The following is a 20,872-nucleotide window of genomic DNA, read 5'->3' on the forward strand; positions in this document are numbered from 1 at the left end:
ATCGGAAAATTTTCCGTTTCAAAATTTTCCGGAAAATTGTCATCAGTGTACAGGACAGACAATTCTTCGATTCATGAAATATTGTTTCACTTGTTCCTACATAGTACTGAAAATTGTCTGAGCCATGAAAATTTTCAGATTCTTTAAACAATCTTTCACTTTTTTACATTTCTATACACGAATTTAATCAATTTATAAATACTGAGGAATTGTTACTTGATCACTGATATATGTTAAGAACGGAAAATTTACCGGAAAAGTATAGAAGAAAATTTTCCACCTCACATTACGTCTATACAACGATGTAGGAATAAGTGGAGGTATGTTTTTATGAATCGGAAAATTTTCCCGGAAAATTTTCATCACTGGATGTAGGTACTGCCCTAAAAGAGCTTTTCGTACGTGCTCTGGGGTTCGGGATGGGATACCTAGTATCCTAACGAATACTTGTACCTTAGGGGTGCTGAGGAACTGGGACCGTTCATCCAGGTTTTGTTGACCTTACTGGGTGCAGGGTCTACGACCCTACCAGGGTAGCCGCCGCTCCCAAATGGCCATTGTCTTTAAAGATAGACAGTTTATGTCAGCCATTGAGTCTATACACAGTTTATGTCAGCCATTGGGTCTGGTAATGTACGGTGTAACTCTACTGTAATTAGAGGAAATTCCCTTTTGCTTGAACGACCCTACCGGGAGAGGATGTGGTGGTCCCTCCTAATGGTGGCCTACACGTACTATTGGGTTCAGAATGTAGTTTTTCTACGACGTGTACATGGTATCTAGGCATGTAAAAGGTAGGTAGCCACGTATTTCTTGGGCTACCCTGCCAGGGAAGACACGGCTTCCAAATGACAATGTCTGTGCTGAACACACGGTCTACATCAGTCATTGGTTCTGGTAAGGTACGATTCTACCGTATTACTTGTACGATTCTACCGGGAGGGGAGTGTCAGATTCCTGCCTGCAGGGGGACTGAACTCCGACTTGCCTATCCCAGATATCTGGGTAACGGTTTCTGATCCCAGTGAAAGGGAGGGAACTTTGTAGGATGTGGGCTCGCACCAAACGCAAATGGTGACTTAACACGTACCATTGGATCCGGGATGAAATATGGGAGTATCTCGACGTGTGTGTGGTACCTCTACACGCGAAGGCGGTTGCCAATTGAACGATAGAGGTAGGCAGGGCCCTGAATTGAACAAGCCCCCTCGGAAAATGCCTGGGGCTCCCGGATTGGGTTAGACTCTGCCTTGTTTGGCGGAACCTGGCAATCAAATAGACCGAACGGCCGCGGGCTCGCTCTCCACGCGTGCACGTAAATATGGATATAGAAGACCACTCGAACCTGATGTTCCAGAAACTGTAAGTGCCAAAAAGGAGGACTCCACTGCACATCCATGTGTGGAGAATGTGCGGGAGAATCATGCACAATAAAACTAGTATTAAATTCATTAGAAGACGACGATTATATTTGTAAAGATCTTGAAGAAACTTTCTAAAACTATCTTCTAAACGATTTAGAAAGATTAATGAATGAAACGGTTAAAAGGAATTGTAGAGAGCTACGTTATGTAACGTGTAATGCATTAAAGGGTTTTTAAATTTTGATTAAATATACACGATATGTTAAAAATTTTTTAAATATGTCTTATTTTATAACAGAAAAATATTTAATATTTACTATTTTAAATAATAATTTTGTTTGATAATATCATAATGTAAAATTCAGACTTTTTTCCATTACAAAGTAAAGTGAATTAGCGATATCAATGTTACTTTAAAATACTAAAACTATTTCTTATGTATGTATCTTGTAGTTACATAATCTGATTTGAAACAAATAAAATGAAAAGGAGTAATTAATTTTTAAGATTATACCTGGCATTTCTTAAAATGGCGGTAACATAAAAAACGATATTAACTTAAATCATTTGAATCATGTAACTTTAACTTAGCACCAGAATGGCGTTCATATCTCAGTTCTGTGAGGGGACCGCGGTGGCTTAGTGGTTGAGCGTTCACCTCCGGTGCTTGAGGTCCCTGGTTCGATCCCAGCTTGCGCTGTGTGGACTTTGTGGTGGGCAAACACCGTGCTCGTGGGTTTTCTCGGGGTTCTTCCGTTTCCTTCCACTTTCTTCATCCCACCATTTCACTCGTTTCTCATAATTACCGTCTCCTTTAGCCTAACCGGCATAACCGTGGGACGTAAAACTCAAAGATTTCCTTTCATTTTTTCGTGGGTGAAGGGACGCAACTAGGGATTTTGCCTACGGGCGCCAAAGACCATTGTTACGCCACTGGCTTAACGTAAAGTTTGGAAACCACTGTCCTAACGTGACACATACTTCTAACAGAGAGACACATACGATTTTAATCGGCATTATTGGTTACGAACGTACTTTATTCTTTTTTTTTTTTTTTTTTTTTTAAGATTCATCAGGAAATGCGGCGTAAATTGGTATAATACAATCACATTTCTCTCAGAACGTAACTCTGAAATCTGTATTGCATACATGTTGAGTAAGCAATTCGCTTGTAGGTAATTTAAAGCAGCGCGTTTGATACCCGGAGAAACTTAATCACGTGAGAAGCGAACTCCAACGGGTAGACAATGAAGTGGGTGTCGTATATTACGAATATACACGGTGAACCACAACTAAATTCTGTTGCGGAAAATTAAAACCTTCCATCTAAAGTGCAAATTACATACGGTTTCATTTCATTTAAACTAACATAGACACACAGCGATGTCCAATTTTACAGAAAATACGGGAAGGTTGATTCAATTGCGTAACAACAGATGCATGTGATAATGCATTATTCATAGCGTATTAACGATTCGTCCATATGTTAAGCTAGAGCAAGTAAAACAGGAAATATCGTTAATATTAAAGCAAATAAAACACGAACTAATAGCAAAATAAAAAGAACTGAGGTGATTAAATATGAATTAGAATGATTACATGTTATTTCAGTCATTTCGCATCTCTGCTCTCTGATTAATATGAGAATTTTTATTTTACACTTTTAAGTTACGTACTTTGAAAATAATCATTTACACTCATTTGCCACAATGTTTAAAATTGCTCTGTTATGACTGAATAATTTAAATTATTTAATAGGGAAAATAATTGAGAAATAATTTACCAATAAAAGTAGAGGTATTGATATCTGCTGGTGCAGGTTTTGTTTGGTTACACCAATTTACAAACTTTTATTCATGGCAGATGTATTAATATCAATATTTTCCTTTTTATGTCTCCAATGCTATTTTTTTTTTCATTTTTCATTTGTAACAAGTAAAACCGAAGAGTTTCAAAAATGCGACATGGTATAAGTTAACCTGACACAAGATAAAGGTAGGATCCCAGATTGCACAGATCGTTTCCCAACGTTGGGGAGCCTTGATTTCATTGCAAAATTCTTGGGACAATGTTCGGCCAACACTGTGCTACTTGGGCTACTGCTATGGGATTTTTTGGTTGAACTTACCTAAACGCTTGTGTTATAAAACGAAAATATACAGAATTTCAGTGAACCAAATAAGTTCAAACCAAGCACAGCCGTTCCGTAAAGAACAAAAAGGAAAAAATCTTGTTGTGCTAAAAATTTATGTTCCTATGCAGTGGACTTCCCTTACGCTGATAAGGAACACCATCCACAGTTTCTGGATTTCGAAATAGGACCTATTGAAGTTTAGCGTTTTCGCGATTTTGGACAGCCCTAGCTTTGAAACTATGCACTTTTCGCCATAGGTCCATATGAACTTTTTCTCTTATTTTGATGTGAGGAATCACCTCTTAAAGTTTGTCGGTGTAGTTCAATAGCACCCTATATACATATATTGTTGTTTATTCTTGAACAGGGTGTGCATTGCTACCAAGAGGAAGCATCAGTATCGCTTACTCTTTAGTGTACTGATATAAGCCATATAAGAAACAACAAAAGTTTACCTGAAATACATGAGGATTTAGGATTTAGGAATTAGATTTCTGGCCTTTCGGCATCTATTGCCATGTTAGCTCGTCAAACATACGAGGGATGACGTCCCTCGAATATCATACTCCATGGAGAATCGGATAGGAAGAAAAGAATGGGGAAGGACCTACGTAGGTGAGGTACAAGCCCGACATTTGCCTAGTGTGAATGATGAAAACCCAGTAAAACCTCACTCAGGATAACTAGCCTGAAAAATCTTTTATACTTTTTTGACCGAGTGTCTCTCTGGGAATCGAACCCTGATCGACATTATCCAGGATCGAGGAGTATTTTACTATATACAAAGCTTCATGCTCACTCGCCCTCACGTTCATATTCATGTTTTAGAATTGTAGATTAGCCTTGAAAACACAACAACTACTAAGCTAAGAAGGAAAACAGGTGTCTAGGGGTGGATCGAGAAACGGCAGAGGCACTTCCTGTAACAAAATGTTAGTTCGACAGCTCTGATCATCAGCTTATTTTAGACATCAATTCCACTACTCTTACCTGTAATTGATGTCAAGTCTCGGTAAGGGGCACGGTAACTGAGTGGTAGAGTTCTCACCTGTGGTGCGTAAAATCAATGGTTTAACCCATGGTCATACGAGCTTTTGCTGAACAAAATCGTATCCGTTGGTTTACCCGGCGTCTCTTTCCCCTTTCTTATTCTACTACAGGCTGTCCAATATACAATGCAACTCGGAGTTTGAGATAGTAGAACTTTTGAACCTGAAGCGATACACGAATAATGGTTATACCAAAATGAAGCCTTGTTCATGCATATATTTTTAAACTAGGAAGCAACGATTGAAGCATACTAGGAACCACACAGTATTGCCAGATGTAACCAAAGGTGTAAATCATTTTTTTTTTTTTTTTTTTGCAAAACATGTAAATTGACTGATAACTCATACGTATGGATGTTCTGTCGTTAATTTTCAGTTTGTTTAGTTGGAGTAGCATGGAAAATATGGAGCAGAAAAAAGAATTTTTCATTTCCACCGATAACTAATCGGATGAGGCCTCTGTAAGGGGAAACTATGGAAATCTTAGTTTTCATAAATTAACACTCTGAATTGGCAACTTAGTTGATGTTTCAATAACCCCAAAAGGTATGACGCAATTCTTGAAAACAATGAAAAAAAAAAAGGTTACTTAATACACCCGGCAACACTGCTACTTTCAGAAATGAGTTACCAGCTCTACAGCGGATCCTGGGAGTGTCCCCTGTTTTGATTCAAACCATGGTTCAAACGTTCCACCAGATTGGTAGCAACTTTACGAAGATTAGAAGTGTTAATGTACTCAATGGCACTGCGAATGTTTGTTTCCAGGTCTTGAATAGTTGGAGAATTATTCTTGTATACCTCTTACTTTAAATAGCCCCATAGAAATGAATAGCAATGTTGCCGGGTGCATGTAAGTATATATATATATATATATATATATATATATATATATATATATATATATATATATATAATGATAATTTCAAAGTTTGTTTTTCATTGTTTTCAGGAATTGCATAATGTAGGCAGATCTTTAACACACCTTTTGCTGCACTGAAACATCAGCTAAGTTGCCAATTCAGAGTGTTAATTTATGAAAACTACGATTTCCTTGGTTTCTCTTACAGAGGCCTCATCCGATTAGTTATCGGTGGAAATGAAAAATTCTTTTTTTCTGCTCCATAGTTTCCAAGCTACTCCAACTAAATAAACTAAAAATTAACGACAGAACATCCATACGTATGAGTTATCAGTGAATTTACATGTTTTGCAAAAAAAATTGATTTACACCTTCGATTACATCTGACAACACTGTGTGGTTCCTAGTGTACTTCAATCGTTGCTTCCTAGTTTAAAAATATATGCATGAACAAGGCTTCATTTTGGTATAAGCATTATTTATGCATCACTTCAGGTTCAAAAGTTCTACTATCTCAAACTCCAGGTTGCATTGTATATTGGACATCCTGTATTATTTCATAATTATTCACTTTAAATAACAATTAATCTCCTTTAGTCTTAAAGGTATAATCCTGGTATGTTAAGCTAAAAAATTTATTTTTTTTTCGAGTTTTTAACAGAAAATCACAACAGTCTATCTTCGTTTTTCGGTAAATCAGTTAACTAATAAACATGTTTGAGGCTGTACAATATGAAAAGGAGAAAAATAATCTAGAAGATGTTTCCAAAATTCATAGCTAATTCGGATCTGCTGATTTACTAGATATAGTGAAACATATCTGAATTCGCAAACATTGCCTTCTGGCCTCGCTTAACTCTCGTTGTGTAAAGGGTAACTTGTTTGAGTGATTCAGTGCCGCATAAAAGTCCCGTAAATTATCTGGATATCTCTTTCTGACAATGCAATCGAAATTCTCCCAATATGCAGATGCAAAAGTGAATCTCACGAATTCACGAATACTATAAATCTTCCATGGTTCATTTGTATAATCCCTTTTTAGCTGAACGATCAAACGTTCAGAAAGCTAAATTTGCATAATCCAATGACATATTATATAAGCCATTTCTACATTTATCCCAAGCGGACAAAAAGTCATGGCTGTAAGATACTTTTACTTATTGCAATTTCAATACAATTTTTGAAAAAAAAATCGAAGGAATATGTATTGAGGGTGTACTTTTAGCTAAGTGAAGGAAGAAAGAGTCATCGTGTAATTTTTTGAAATAGAATATTACGATACACAATGCTTTTTTAATTCGTCATTCGAAGAAGAGTAAATAATGTTCGTCTTAATCAAGAGAATGAGAGGATCAATCAAAAGACGACCTGTTCGGGAGAGTAATGCTCCCGGAAGTACGTTCTTTCGCGCGCTACTCTAGGCAGCTGTTTTACGCGGTATCCTAGCCAGTTGTTTTAAGTTGGTCAAAATTTTTATCATGGAGTTCAAGGGGAACAAAACGAGTTCTGCGGGCCTTCTAATCCGTTTCTACTACTACTACTACTACTTATGTGTACAAAAGTAACTAAATCACTTTTTCCAGTATTATGTTTATCTTTTAATTAAAAATGTTTAAAAATATTTTTTTAAAAATTAAAAAGACTTTCCTTGGGTCGGGTTTGAACTCACGCCAAAAGTGATATTTGCTATTAGCATGTAGCGCTAGCACACGAAGGCAGACAGCAGCAATAGTTTGATTTCTGCTATTTGAATGCAATGTGGCAAGAAATGGAAAATGCCAACCAATCAGAACTGTGTATTTCATTCTTACTTCCGGGAGCATTACTCTCCTGAGCTAGTCCTATCAAAAGAGTTTCTAAAGTCTTAAACCGACAAAAAGTGTAACTTTAATTTAATTACACCATACCTCGCCATTATATAAACATTTCAACATCAAGTTCACTCAACATGATGCTACCGAAAACATGCCAACTTCAATCTCACTCAACCTCACAACCACAACATCAATCTGACATCAGGCCAGTGTAATCATGTCAAGAACAAACTCACTTGAAATGAACACATCATTTTGAGATTACTCTCAATCGACACATTGGCAGAACACATTACACCTGTGTGATCTGATACTTACCTCAACATTTTTACGTCATAGGCAGCCTCACTAACATCAATCCGACATTGCGTTTACTAAACTTCACACTTACACTACTCTGACATTACACTTTCTCATTACTCATTACACTTACACCAATGTTCGCACCAGTTCGTCAGAACCGATTGTTGAAACATTTCTAGTCCGCAGAACCGTTTGTTATTCCCAGACATAACTGTAAATTTTACCCGGTTATACCCAGGAACAGTGAATTCTAGTTTAACTATGTTTGTTTTTTGAAATTCTTATAGCTACAGGATTAAACGTATGAGGCCTTCTGCAGAGTCGTTTTGACTTATGATTAGCGTCATACTAAAGACCTGACTACTGCAGGAAACATGTTAACCAAACTCTTTAGTATGGCACTAATCATGCGTCATAACGACTCTGCATAAGGCAAATGATTTCTCAGAATAAGGTATAAGCATTTATTTCTTAATCTCAAATGATCAGATATCAAGAATGAAAACTGGAATCACATGAGTGTAGTGGTGAGGGTTATTTATATTTGAAACTCATAATACCATTATCAACAATTGTCGATCCACCGCTGGATTACGGTCTTTCAAATACTTTTTGACAACTGTCTATCTTGGAAAATCCCTTTGTAAGATATTCACAGTGTTACCTAATTTCGTCACACCACTTTGTATAGGGTGCTGTATAGGTCAGTATTTGTCACTTGTGGTACCCAATAAAAAAAATGGTTTTGTCTACCTTGTATGGTTTGTTTCCTAAGAGAGTTATATATATTCATCTACCTATCCATCTACTCTCTCTCTCTCTCTCTCTCTCTCCCTTTATATATATATATATATATATATATATATATATATATATATATCTGTAAGGTTTTAATGAACTATACCAACAAACTGTAAGAGGTGATTCTTCACATCAAAATTAGAGATAAAGTTCATATGAACCTATGGCGAAAAGTGCATAGTTTCAGAGCTAGGGCTGTCTAAAATAGTGGAAAAGCTAAATTTCAACAGGTCCTATTTCGAATTCCAAAAACTGTGGATGGTGGACCTTATCAGCGTAAAGGAAGCCACGGATATACAATTCAAAATTGCATATTTTATCAATTTTCAATAGGTGTACAGGGTATTCCCTACAGGGTGTAATTCTCAGATATGCTCTCAATAGAGTTTTAAGATATACCATGATTTCAAGGAGGGTCCAAAGTAGGCAGGAGGTAGAGACCTGCACGGGCCGCGCTTGGGCGGGCCGACTCTGTTATTTCTTTGGGTTGGGTGGGCCGACACTGATTTTTCTTCAGGTCGGGTCGAGCTGGGACCGATTAATTGCAATTCTTTAATAATTATTGACTTTCGTTAAATGATAATTGGAATAAAGCCAAACATTGAAGAAATGTGCCCGTGAAAAATGTTACAAAGAATGCAATAGTTATTTACAGTTTGCGTTGTTTAGCATCTACGCTTTCACTATAGAGGATTGCAGGCACTGCGCGGTAAATTGAGCTATTACTTTGACCTTCACTGAACCCAAAATATGACAAGAAGGGGTGAGAAAGTTTCGCCTGTCGCTAAACAATATTGCCATCTTCACTTTATGCTAAAAATCAATTAAGTTAGATTTTTGTTACAGGGAATGGAGTTTTTGTTCCCTCAATGACAGGCGAAGTTCTGGGAGGCAATGGTACAATTCGGGAGGCAAGCGTGAGGTTGTGAACTAGAGTTTAGAAAATGTTTCTGAGGATTAGGTCAAGTTTAATACTAAATTTTGAGAAAGATTGGGAATCGAGCTAAATTTTTTACAAATTTATCGGGCCGGAGTCGGGCCAAAAATTTTAAAATTTATCGGTCCCGGGCCGGGATTGGGCCAAGAATTTTAAAAATTTATCGGGCCGGGCCTAGGTACATTCGGACTGGATTGGGCTCGGGCCGAAATATTCGGTCCGTGCAGGTCTCTAGCAGGAGGAAAGCCTTGACAATAATGGACATCCAATGCTTCGGAGAAAGTCGGAATTGTTAGGAAACGGCAGCTCTATGCTCTTTTGTGTTAGGAATAACATGTGATGCGATGTAATTCGTCATGGTATATTTAATGTTTTCTTCACTTATAAGCGTGAAAGAAAACATTGTAACATGCGTTTTCCCGAGTACGAGAGACCGTGTTGCTGATGATTCTTAGCACTTCCAACATTGCTCCAAATTATTCCGTATTCACTGCCATCAAGGCTTATCGTTTGCCTACTTTGGACCAATCATAAAGTAAGAGCATATCTCAAAATTCTGTACATAGCATGTCTGGAAATTTTACTCTGCAGAGAATACTCTGTACACCAATTGAACATTAATGAAATATGCATTTTTGGATGGCGTATGCTTGACTTCCTTTACGCTGATAAGGACTACTATCCACAGTTTCTCGAGTTCGACACAAGGCCTCTTGAAATTTGGCTTTTTCGTATATATTAGAACAAGGGCCAAGGGGGTAACTTCCCCCACTTGGGAACTCTTACCACTATATTATAATGTTCCTTAGGGTCCTTAGAGTCAAAAATAGTAGTTGGTCAACATACAAGTGCAACACCTGGGTCCTGGGGTCCTTAACCCTTTAGCACCCGTGTATATTTATAGACATCGATGGGATCTCTTTAAATGACCGTAGATCAGACTGTTAGCGCAACACTGGAACAAGTTATACCTCGATCGACTTGTAAAAGTGTAGGCTTTCAGTTTACGTAATGAACGAGACATTTCTGTGTACAAAGGAAAACTAATTGAGGGATATTTAAGAAAATTTCCCTTAAAAAGGTCCTTTCTCGAAATTCTTTTAGCTATTACGTGGCAACACTGCAAACTAGATGAATAATAAAATGTATTTGTGTGTGGTATTCTATGTTCAACTTAAACTGAAAATTTCATCTTAGTTCAGCAAATAGCAGCAGATGAAATATGTTATTTTTATAGTTTTCACAGAGCTCATAATAATAGATTTTCATGGAAGTACGAGCATGAGTTTGTATAAATGTTCCGATCGTCAGTGCAACACTGGACCAAGTTATTTCTCGATCGATTTGCAATAGTGTAGTCTTTCAGTTTACGTAATGATGGAGACATTTCTGAGTACTAAGGAAAAAATAACTGAGGGATATTTAAGAAAATATCCCTAAAAAGTCTCTTCTCGCGGTTCTTTTAGTTATTACGTAGCAACGCTGCAATCTAGGTGAATAATAAAATGTATTTATGCGCTTAGTTTTATGTTCAACTTAAACTGGAAATTTCGTCTTGATCCTTAAAGTAGCAGCAGAAGAAATATGTATTTTATAGTCTTCACATGGTGCATAATAATTGATTTTCATGGAAGTACGAGTATGACTTTGTGTGAATTTTTCTACAGAAAATAAGTGATACAAATTATTCTAGTTCTATTTCTTTATATTATGACAAATTCCCAGTTCCGAGAAGGTTCCCTGGAAGGTTCTATGGTTTGTTGGTCCATAGCATAATAGAAAAAACTCAAAGCAATTCTTTTACTGTTGTGCGGTTATATTATGATCGTTCGAAAATACTTGTTGTACTGGTATTCTACAATGAATACAACATCCAAACATGTCTGCTTATATGTGAAGTTGCAACCGTCAAGTGTATCGGGTCACTGTTTGGGTACCATTTATTTGTAATCGTCTGATCGTAGTATGTCCTCATTGTCCTGCCAATAAGTATTCTCCTGAGACTTGGACTTACCTGGATAGGACGTTGAAGGACCTCTCCGAGAAGGGATTACAAATTGTTTCCAAATCGCTCGTCGGTCTCAATGATGAGATGAGCATTAGGCGCCGAGAGGTTCGGATATGTCGTCTCGAAAACCTCACTGACGATCAGACGGTCATCCAGACCATAACGCACACAATCATCATTCACACACAGAACGAAAAGACACTGGGTTAAATGACACTATTCTTATTTATTAGAACACTATTAGAAAGAAAAATAACGAAGAGAAGTGATCACAACACTTAACACTGAGTATATATAATTAGTTTCATTATCAAAATCGCACTTTACTTTTCATTATACTGTAGTACTTTATCACTTTGATTTATATATAGAAGATTATAGTTGATATTTCACTAGAAATGCTTACCTCACACCATTGACGCACTAGGGGGATTAGCACTGGGGGAAAAGTTGCCGGGATAATCCCACGTAGTAATCTAGTTGCTGCTCCAAACAGTCCTGAAGAGTCGACATGAGTCTTCAGCGAAAAAACACGGTCTGCGAAGTGGAGTGCTGATGTTGGAGGGCGCGTTTATGACTTTTGTCGCACTAGGTATATGAACCTGGGACATATTGATTGGGGCTAGCCGTAAGAAAACGTCCTTCACCGGCTAGTAGCTTATGCCCCTTAGCACAATATCATACTTGAAGCTCGACGCGACGTGCGTGGTTGCTGCTTCGAAACATCGATTCACACTTCCCGAACCAAGAAGTTCGAGATAGGAACTGCGTTGGTGGATTGGTCAATGTTGGCAGTTTATTCTCAAATCAATGTTGGCAGTGCCATTCAATGTTGGCACTCAGGTTAAATCAACTGTAGATACATGCAAATGGAATAAGAAAAAGAAATATGTTAATTTTAGTCCACTTTCCAGGACGCACGAGACATTGCGATAACTCGGGCGTGTGAAAGTCCAGATAACGAACTCGTAAAGTGATGTAGCTGGCGTCACTCTGGTGTACGAACATCTGGTCTACTTTGATCTGCTCTAATCTACTGCAATGTTTCCATAAACGATTAAAGAAATCACTTAATTGAGTTCCAAATAACTATAGAATATATACTGTGCATATTAATAAGTCAGGGAGAAACACTGAGAAGCTTCGTCGCTTACTGAAACGTTCTCACTACAAAGCAATGTTTTAAGTATATATATGAAAAAACAATGAAAGACTTCTTTTTCCACCGAAGAAAGAACTTATTTGCGTCGCAGAATAAAGTATAAATCGAAAAAATAATCACTGTCTTTACGAAATATATAGAGCGTCCACAAAAATACTTCTATAACCTGGTGACGGTTATAAAGTTTTCAAACAACTTTATTACGTAGGGCATGTATTCTTATTACATGTGCACACAGATAATCGCACTTAATATAGTATGTAACATGTAGTTTTTTAATTGCCGAATATTAAACAACTTATTATATTCTTTACGTTCTTGTCTGTCTGTAAGTTGATGATAGTAGCACATTCACCATGAAATCCGCATGTTTCCAGTTATTCTCGAGAAGAATAGGAAACTAAAGGAAGCCAGTCAGACAGACGACAATTGCACCAACAAAAGGGATTGCTGTTGTGATAAATGAAAATTCTGTGTAATACACTATGTATAAAACGAAACTGACATGAGGAAAATAAATTTATTCGAAAAAAGCTTCCATAAAAATTTTCAGGAAGCAAAGAACTGCAGCAAGACAGTGATAGTACAAAATTGCACCGCTTAAGATCAATTTGCATCCAAATTCCTACAGAATACGACACAAACAAACAAACACGGTCTATCGCTGGGACTACCAAACTTTCACAAAATTACCACGCTTGCTAAGTCAGTGTGCTGAGTCCTGTGTGGCAGTAAATTGTACACTCTTAGTTGATATATTTGTAGCGTACTGCTATACAACAGTATGTAGCAGACATCTAGTTTAAAGAGGAGCAGTGCGTATTTTGCCAGAAATAGAACTAAAATGGGGATCACGAGAAAAGGGAAAGGATGTTTCATGGGAAAGTATAGTGACATGTGTCACTAAAACAGCTGAACGTGGGTTTAAGGTATACCTATCGACAAGAAGATGAATCACTACTATTACAGATTCAAAAATTGGATCTCATTTCAGCCGAAATGTGATACCACAACTTGTACCAGATCGTCGAGGTGAAATTGTTCATGGAAGAAACATATCTAAAATTAAATTCATTGAAAACACACTCTGAAAACGCAGGTACGTCAGTAAGTGTTTTAGTTATTGAAACTGATTTACTGTCACTGCGAGCTGTTCTTAATCACTAGCAACAGGTGTGGCTTCCTTCGTGGCCGCCCACGCCAGGAATGCTACATTCCAAGAGCTCAGATTTGATATCATCTCTCATGCAGTTTATATTTACCCCTTTAACTGAAAGTGATATGCAAATCCTCGGAAATTATCCCATCAAAAGGGGGAGATCATAGCTGAATCTTTCTGACTGATGGCTGGAGGTCATCACTACTTTCGACAACACAATCACACATTGCTGTTACTAATTCAAATATTTGTGAATATGAAGATGAGTGGTCCGTAAGGTTTAGCAAAGTTATTAATTCTGTACTGCTTGTGAGAATTATCTGACTGTTACACCTAGGAGCATCTGTTTTGACATCAACCATGGTACACCTGAATCAGCTGAACAAACATCTTACGTTAAAAATTTGTTGACACGAATTTTCCGAATACTTGGGCATGTATTACTTGCAGCTAAAATGATAGATATAAACTAAAGAAGGAGATGAGTTAAGTCTAAAATCTTGGAATGTAGCATTTTGCCGTGGGTAGCCACGAAGGAACACACCTGTTGGTGGTAATTAAGAACAGCTCGCAGTAACAATAACGCTGTCTCAGTAACAAAAATAAATAAATAAATAAATAAATAAATAAATAAATAAATAAATAAATAAAAATAAAAGAAAGAAAGAAAGAAAAAGAAAGAAAAATACTGACATACTTGGACAGAGGGCGCCTTCAACGGATTTATCTTTAAGTATGTTCCGTCCATGAACAATTTCAGCTCGATAATCTGGTACTAGTTGTGGTATCTCATTTCAGCCGAAATGAGATCCAATTCTTGAATCTGTAATAGTAGTGATTCGTCTTCTTGTCGAATAGATGTACCTTAATCCCACGTTCAGCTGTTTTAGTGGCACATGTCACTATAGTTTCCCATGAAACATCCTTTCCTTCTTTTTGTGATCCCCATTTTAGTTCTATTTCTGGCAAAATACGCATTGCTCCTCTTTAAACTAGATGTCTGCTACATACTGTTGTATAGCAATACGCTCCAAATATGATGAATTATCCACTAAGAGTGTACAATTTACTGCCACACTGGATTCAGCACACTGACTTAGCAAGCGTGGTAATTTTGTGAAAGTTTGGTAGTCCCAGCGATAGATCGTGTTTGTTTGTTTGTGTCGTATTCTATAGGAATTTGGATGCAAATTGATCTTAAGCGGTGCAGTTTTGTATTATCACTGTCTTGCTGCAGTTCTTTGACCTGAAAATTTTTATGGAAGCTTTTTTTGAATAAATTTCTCTTCCTCATGTCAGTTTCGTTTTATAGGTAGTGTATTACACAGAAGTTTCAATTTTTCACAACAGCAATCCCTTTTGCTTTTGCAATTGTCGTCTGTCTGACTGGCTATTTTTTGTTTGCCATTCTTCACGAGAATAACTGACAACACGTAGATTTAATGGCGAATGTGCTACTATTATCAATTTACAGACAGACAAGAACATAAAGAATATAACAAGTTGTTTAATATTACGGCAATTAAAAAACTACATACTACAAACTACAGGGCGCAAAATTTCGGAGTCAGACGCACTCGTCAATCCAAAAATGATGGTCACCAGTATCTCTCACGTACAAATTATGGGAGTTCCCCCCCTCACAGCCTTTGGTTTGACAAAGAAAGATATTCCATCTCCGTTGTGAAGACTTCAGATTCCGTGTTTTCTCTCACTCAGTGACAATTATTTTCGTGCGAAACAAACTGCGCAGCAATGTGAGTTTAGGCAGAAACCATTCCTACCGAACACTGGTCCCCAGTTCTAAACTTTTAGTCGCCAATGGCGACCTGGCGACCGAAAATTTTGTGCCCTGACATACTATATTAAGTGCGATTATCTGTTTGCACATGTAATAAGAATACATGTCCTGCGTAATAACTTCAAGAGCTGTTTGATAACTTCACATATCAGCAGACATATTTGGAAGTTGTATTCATTGTAGAATAGCAGAACAAGTATTTTCAAAAGATCATAATATAACCGCACAAAAGTAAAATTATTGCTTTGAAATTATTTCTATTATACCATGGACCAACAAACCATAAAACCTTCCAGGGGGATTTCTCGGTACTGGGAATTTGTCATAATAAAACGAACGAGAAAATCAACTAGAATAATTTGTATAACTTGTTTTCAATAGAAAAATAAAACGAAACATTGACACAAAGTCATACTCGTACTTCCATGAAAACCAATTATTATGCACCATGTGAAGACATAAAATACGTATTTCCTCTGCTGCTATTTCATGGATCAAGACGAAATTTTCAGTTTAAGTTGAGCATAAAACAGAACACATAAATACATTTTATTATTCACCTAGTTTGCAGTGTTGCTACGTAACAACAAAAAGAGTCGCGAGAAGGGACTTTTTAGAGAAATTTTCTTAAATGTCTCTCAATTAGTTTTCTTTTGTAATCAGAAATGTCTCGTTCATTACGTAAACTAAAAGCCTACACTCTTACAAATGGATCGAGGTAGAACTTGTTCCAGTGTTAAGCTAAAAGTCTGATCTACGGTCATTTAAAGAGATCACATCGATGTCTGTAAATATTTTTAGGATCCCCACATCACAACAAATGCACATGTATAACGACACATGCCATTATTTACAAAAGCAGACGATACACTGATGAGGAAGACACGAAGAAATTCGAAACGAAACGGACCACACGAAAAGATCCGAAGGAGGACGAGCCACCCGAGGAGGACAAATAAAAGAGGGACCACGGAGGCTCCTGGCATCAGTCTGACCACTGATCAACTAACCAACACCTGCTCCGAGGTTGCATCGGACTAGGGTATACCTTTTTCCCTAACCCGAGGTCGCATTGGACTATGGATCCTCACTACAACCGAAACCTTATGAAGCTGCCTTGGGCTGAGGAGGTTTACTTTCAAGGTTCACCAAAACCTTGCAGGTGCCTTGGAGACTGTTTTGAGAAAAGAGACACCGTGCAAAACACCAATATCCTTCATTTGGTCAATAATAAGAAGAAATACACTATTTATTCTTTGTAAATATAAGACACTGTACTTAAGAATTTTATAATAAATTGGTGAAGGTGAAAGGACTCGCCTGGACCGTTATTTTGTTTCTACCTATACATCATTACATGGTGAAATCGCCGGGTATCGATCCCGGTACCTCTCGAATGTCATGTGGTTGAACAACATGGAAAATCTATCTGGGTCCTCATGTACGTGTCCTGAATATTTCGTAAGATAAGGCATGTTAAAAGATATATGAGATGCGCCCTCTGTCATGTTGTATTATTTCCTCCTGACTTATATGTCTGTTTACCACACCTAGTTTCCGGCATAAAATCGCACTCGGGAAAGGTAAAAAAGAAAAGGAAGTAAAAATAACGAATCTCAGATGAATTTTGATACTGACCTCATTAATTTTGTGCCTGATAAAAAGTGAATAAAAAGAGCGCCCCGTACAAAACTCCCGAAGCCTTTAATTGGCAAGGTTTTTATAGCAATACCATTAAAATATTTAGTTTGCTTTTATGGTTGAGCCATGTCTTCCTGATCATAATTTCGTAATTTTTAAAGTATTTTGTAGTTTGGTTACAAAATACAGGATGTTTATTTCAAAGCAACATTGACAGAAAATAGTTCTTATGTGTAGCTACTGAGCAGCTTTGCCCTATTATGGTGAAATATCATAAGAATACTCTCAGTAATTAGCAGCAGTTTCGTTGAAATATTTTCCTACAGAGCAAAAAACCACAAATAGAAAAATGGAAAAGGAACTTTCGCGGAACACAGGAGATAGAGTTGTTTGTGATTCTATCATAGGAAAATGACTGAACCCTTTGACCTAAATTTTAGAACATACAGAGTGTCCCATAATTGAGTATATGTTGTTTCAAAGACTAGGTAAAGAAACTAGCAACATAACTTGAACAAAAATTGAATACATTACTCTCATGCCTTCTCTTAGAAGAATTTAATCTCTGCTCTGCATGGCATGGTCCACGAATGCACCATCTAAATTGTTACATGCCTGGAGACGAAGAGCAACCATCCAAATCGATACATGCCTGGAGACGAAGAGCAACCATCCAAATCGATACATGCCTGGAGACGAAGAGTAACCATCCAAATCGATACATGCCTGGAGACAAAGAGTAACCATCCAAATCGATACATGCCTGGAGACGAAGAGCAACCATCCAAATCGATACATGCGTGGAGACGAAGAGCAACCATCCAAATCGATACATGCCTGGAGACGAAGAGTAACCATCCAAATCGATACATGCCTGGAGACGAAGAGTAACCATCCAAATCGATACATGCGTGGAGACGAAGAGCAACCATCCAAATCGATACATGCCTGGAGACGAAGAGCAACCATCCAAATCGATACATGCGTGGAGACGAAGAGCAACCATCCAAATCGATACATGCCTGGAGACGAAGAGCAACCATCCAAATCGATACATGCCTGGAGACGAAGAGCAACCATCCAAATCGATACATGCCTGGAGACGAAGAGTAACCATCCAAATCGATACATGCGTGGAGACGAAGAGCAACCATCCAAATCGATACATGCCTGGAGACGAAGAGTAACCATCCAAATCGATACATGCCTGGAGACGAAGAGTAACCATCCAAATCGATACATGCGTGGAGACGAAGAGCAACCATCCAAATCGATACATGCCTGGAGACGAAGAGCAACCATCCAAATCGATACATGCCTGGAGACGAAGAGCAACCATCCAAATCGATACATGCGTGGAGACGAAGAGCAACCATCCAAATCGATACATGCCTGGAGACGAAGAGCAACCATCCAAATCGATACATGCCTGGAGACGAAGAGTAACCATCCAAATCGATACATGCCTGGAGACGAAGAGTAACCATCCAAATCGATACATGCGTGGAGACGAAGAGCAACCATCCAAATCGATACATGCCTGGAGACGAAGAGCAACCATCCAAATCGATACATGCCTGGAGACGAAGAGCAACCATCCAAATCGATACATGCCTGGAGTGGAAGAGCAACCATCCAAATCGATACATGCCTGGAGACGAAGAGTAACCATCCAAATCGATACATGCCTGGAGACGAAGAGCAACCATCCAAATCGATACATGCCTGGAGACGAAGAGTAACCATCCAAATCGATACATGCCTGGAGACGAAGAGCAATGTAACAAGCAGCTTGACAGACTGGTATCCTGTGGAACTCTTCTGTGATAGCTTCCCGTAGTTCGGCCAAAGTTCGTATATGATGTTGATACACTTTGTCCTTTAAAACACCCCATAAGAGAAAGCTAGGTGGTGATAAATCGGGAGACAGAGCTGGCCACTACACAGACCCGCGTCGAACGATTCAATGCTTCGGGAATGTTTCGTTCAGCCACTCTCGCACTGGTATCCTATCTGGCATACACTAACAGTAATGACTATTATTCCCGATCTCAGACTAGACAGTGTTTCCATATCAAAACTTTTTTGTCCACAATTATAAATACTACAGTCAGTCTTACATGATATACAAAATTATGGGCCACCCTGTACTTATTATCTATCTCAAGCTGGGTTTGTATCATACCTCTTTTATTAAAGGGCGCAAGTTAAGGGAATAAAGGGGTACGAAAATAGAGTATCTTATGTTTTCTTCTTATTGAATTTTTGTTGAAATGCGAATTCAAAGGAGAGAGAGAAAGGGAGTTCAAATATTTTCCATGATTTATTTTCCCTTTGCAAAGAACTGATATTTCAGCTAGTTTCTCAATATAAAAAAAATGAGTCCTGACTGACACTTACTGACCAACGTCCAGGCCAAACTAGTTAAGCCAAACATTTGAAATTTGGACATTACACAGGGTTTGTGACTTAACATAAAAGACTACTGAAAATACTACTAAGCAGTATCGGCTCTAGAATATTTTATACCCTAGGCGAAAAACATGTCTGCGCCCCTTAATCTCCTTCTACTCCAAACCCAAACCAAAGTGAAGCCTTGTCACCTCTGACATTTTTACTACATCATCACATTGTTACCATTTGTTTAAGCATTAAGCAAAATAAAACTTACTCCCAATGCCTCTCTCTATGGTATTAATAAATAATCTACTGTATAAGCCAATTATTTCAAAAAAAACAAAAAAAAAAAAAACAATTTTATTGCTGTGGCATTTGGAATGAAATTTTACTAATATAACCACAGGACAACGGGAAATTAAAGTTTTATTGTAATGTAAACTATGTCGATGTCCATTGTAAATATAAAACAAAAGATAGTTAAGACAAATCGAAGGTGGTTAAGACAAAGCAAGCAATTTCTTAGTTCATTTTTAGTTATTTTGAATTTGTGTAATTATTCTGTCAAAAGCTGAGTAGCTTAAAAATGTCCACGTCAATTGGTGTCTGATTATATAAATTTGGTACTCTGTGAAAGAAGGACCTTTGAATAAGACTCTCTCGGGCGCGAAAGGTGGAACAGGTGAGCAGGAATGTGAAGGGATAATTCTTGAAATAGGGCTTCAGTTCTTAAATGTCCACTGACTACCTTATATAGAAATTTTACGTCAGTGACATTTCTGAGTACATTCGGAGTCTGGATATTCAGATAATGCAGGAGATCTCCTTTAGTCATAGAATGAACAATGGGAACACAGAAACGTACTATAGTCAGAAAGATGTCCCCTCTTCCATATAGGTGAGGATAGAGATGCAAGGGCTCGGAAAAAAACCGGCTTTTTTGAAAAGAAAACTCGGTTTTTTCTGCTTCGCTTTTTTGCTTGGGAAATTTTAGGCTTTTTTCAAAATTCTGCTTTAAATTGATAAACCAGATTTTGATTCGCTTCTCTATAACACAAAAAGTCATTTAATTAGTGGTTGATGCTGATAATAATATATAACCTCGAAAATAAAACATAAATTTCGAAAAGATATTTCAAACAGTTTAACTTCTCAACATATTTACATTATGAATTCCAAAGGATTAACAATGTATATAATAAGATTTTTTTAACCTCCTACATACAAAAGTAAGCAGAGTTGGCAAGAACCGTGATTATTTTTGAAAATGCCAAAACCCCGTTTTTTGGGGAGAGTTTAAACTAGTATTTTTGGTTTAAACCAGGCTTTTTTGGGTTGAGATATTTTGCTTTATGTATTTATATTACATATTGACAGAAACAAGTTTGTTTCGCCTTGGTGTTATTATGCAACAATGGTGTTATGCTGGAAGAGGTCATA

The sequence above is a fragment of the Thermobia domestica genome, chromosome 15 (assembly GCF_964235325.1).
Source record: "Thermobia domestica chromosome 15, izTheDome1.hap1.1, whole genome shotgun sequence".
Taxonomy (NCBI): domain Eukaryota; kingdom Metazoa; phylum Arthropoda; class Insecta; order Zygentoma; family Lepismatidae; genus Thermobia; species Thermobia domestica.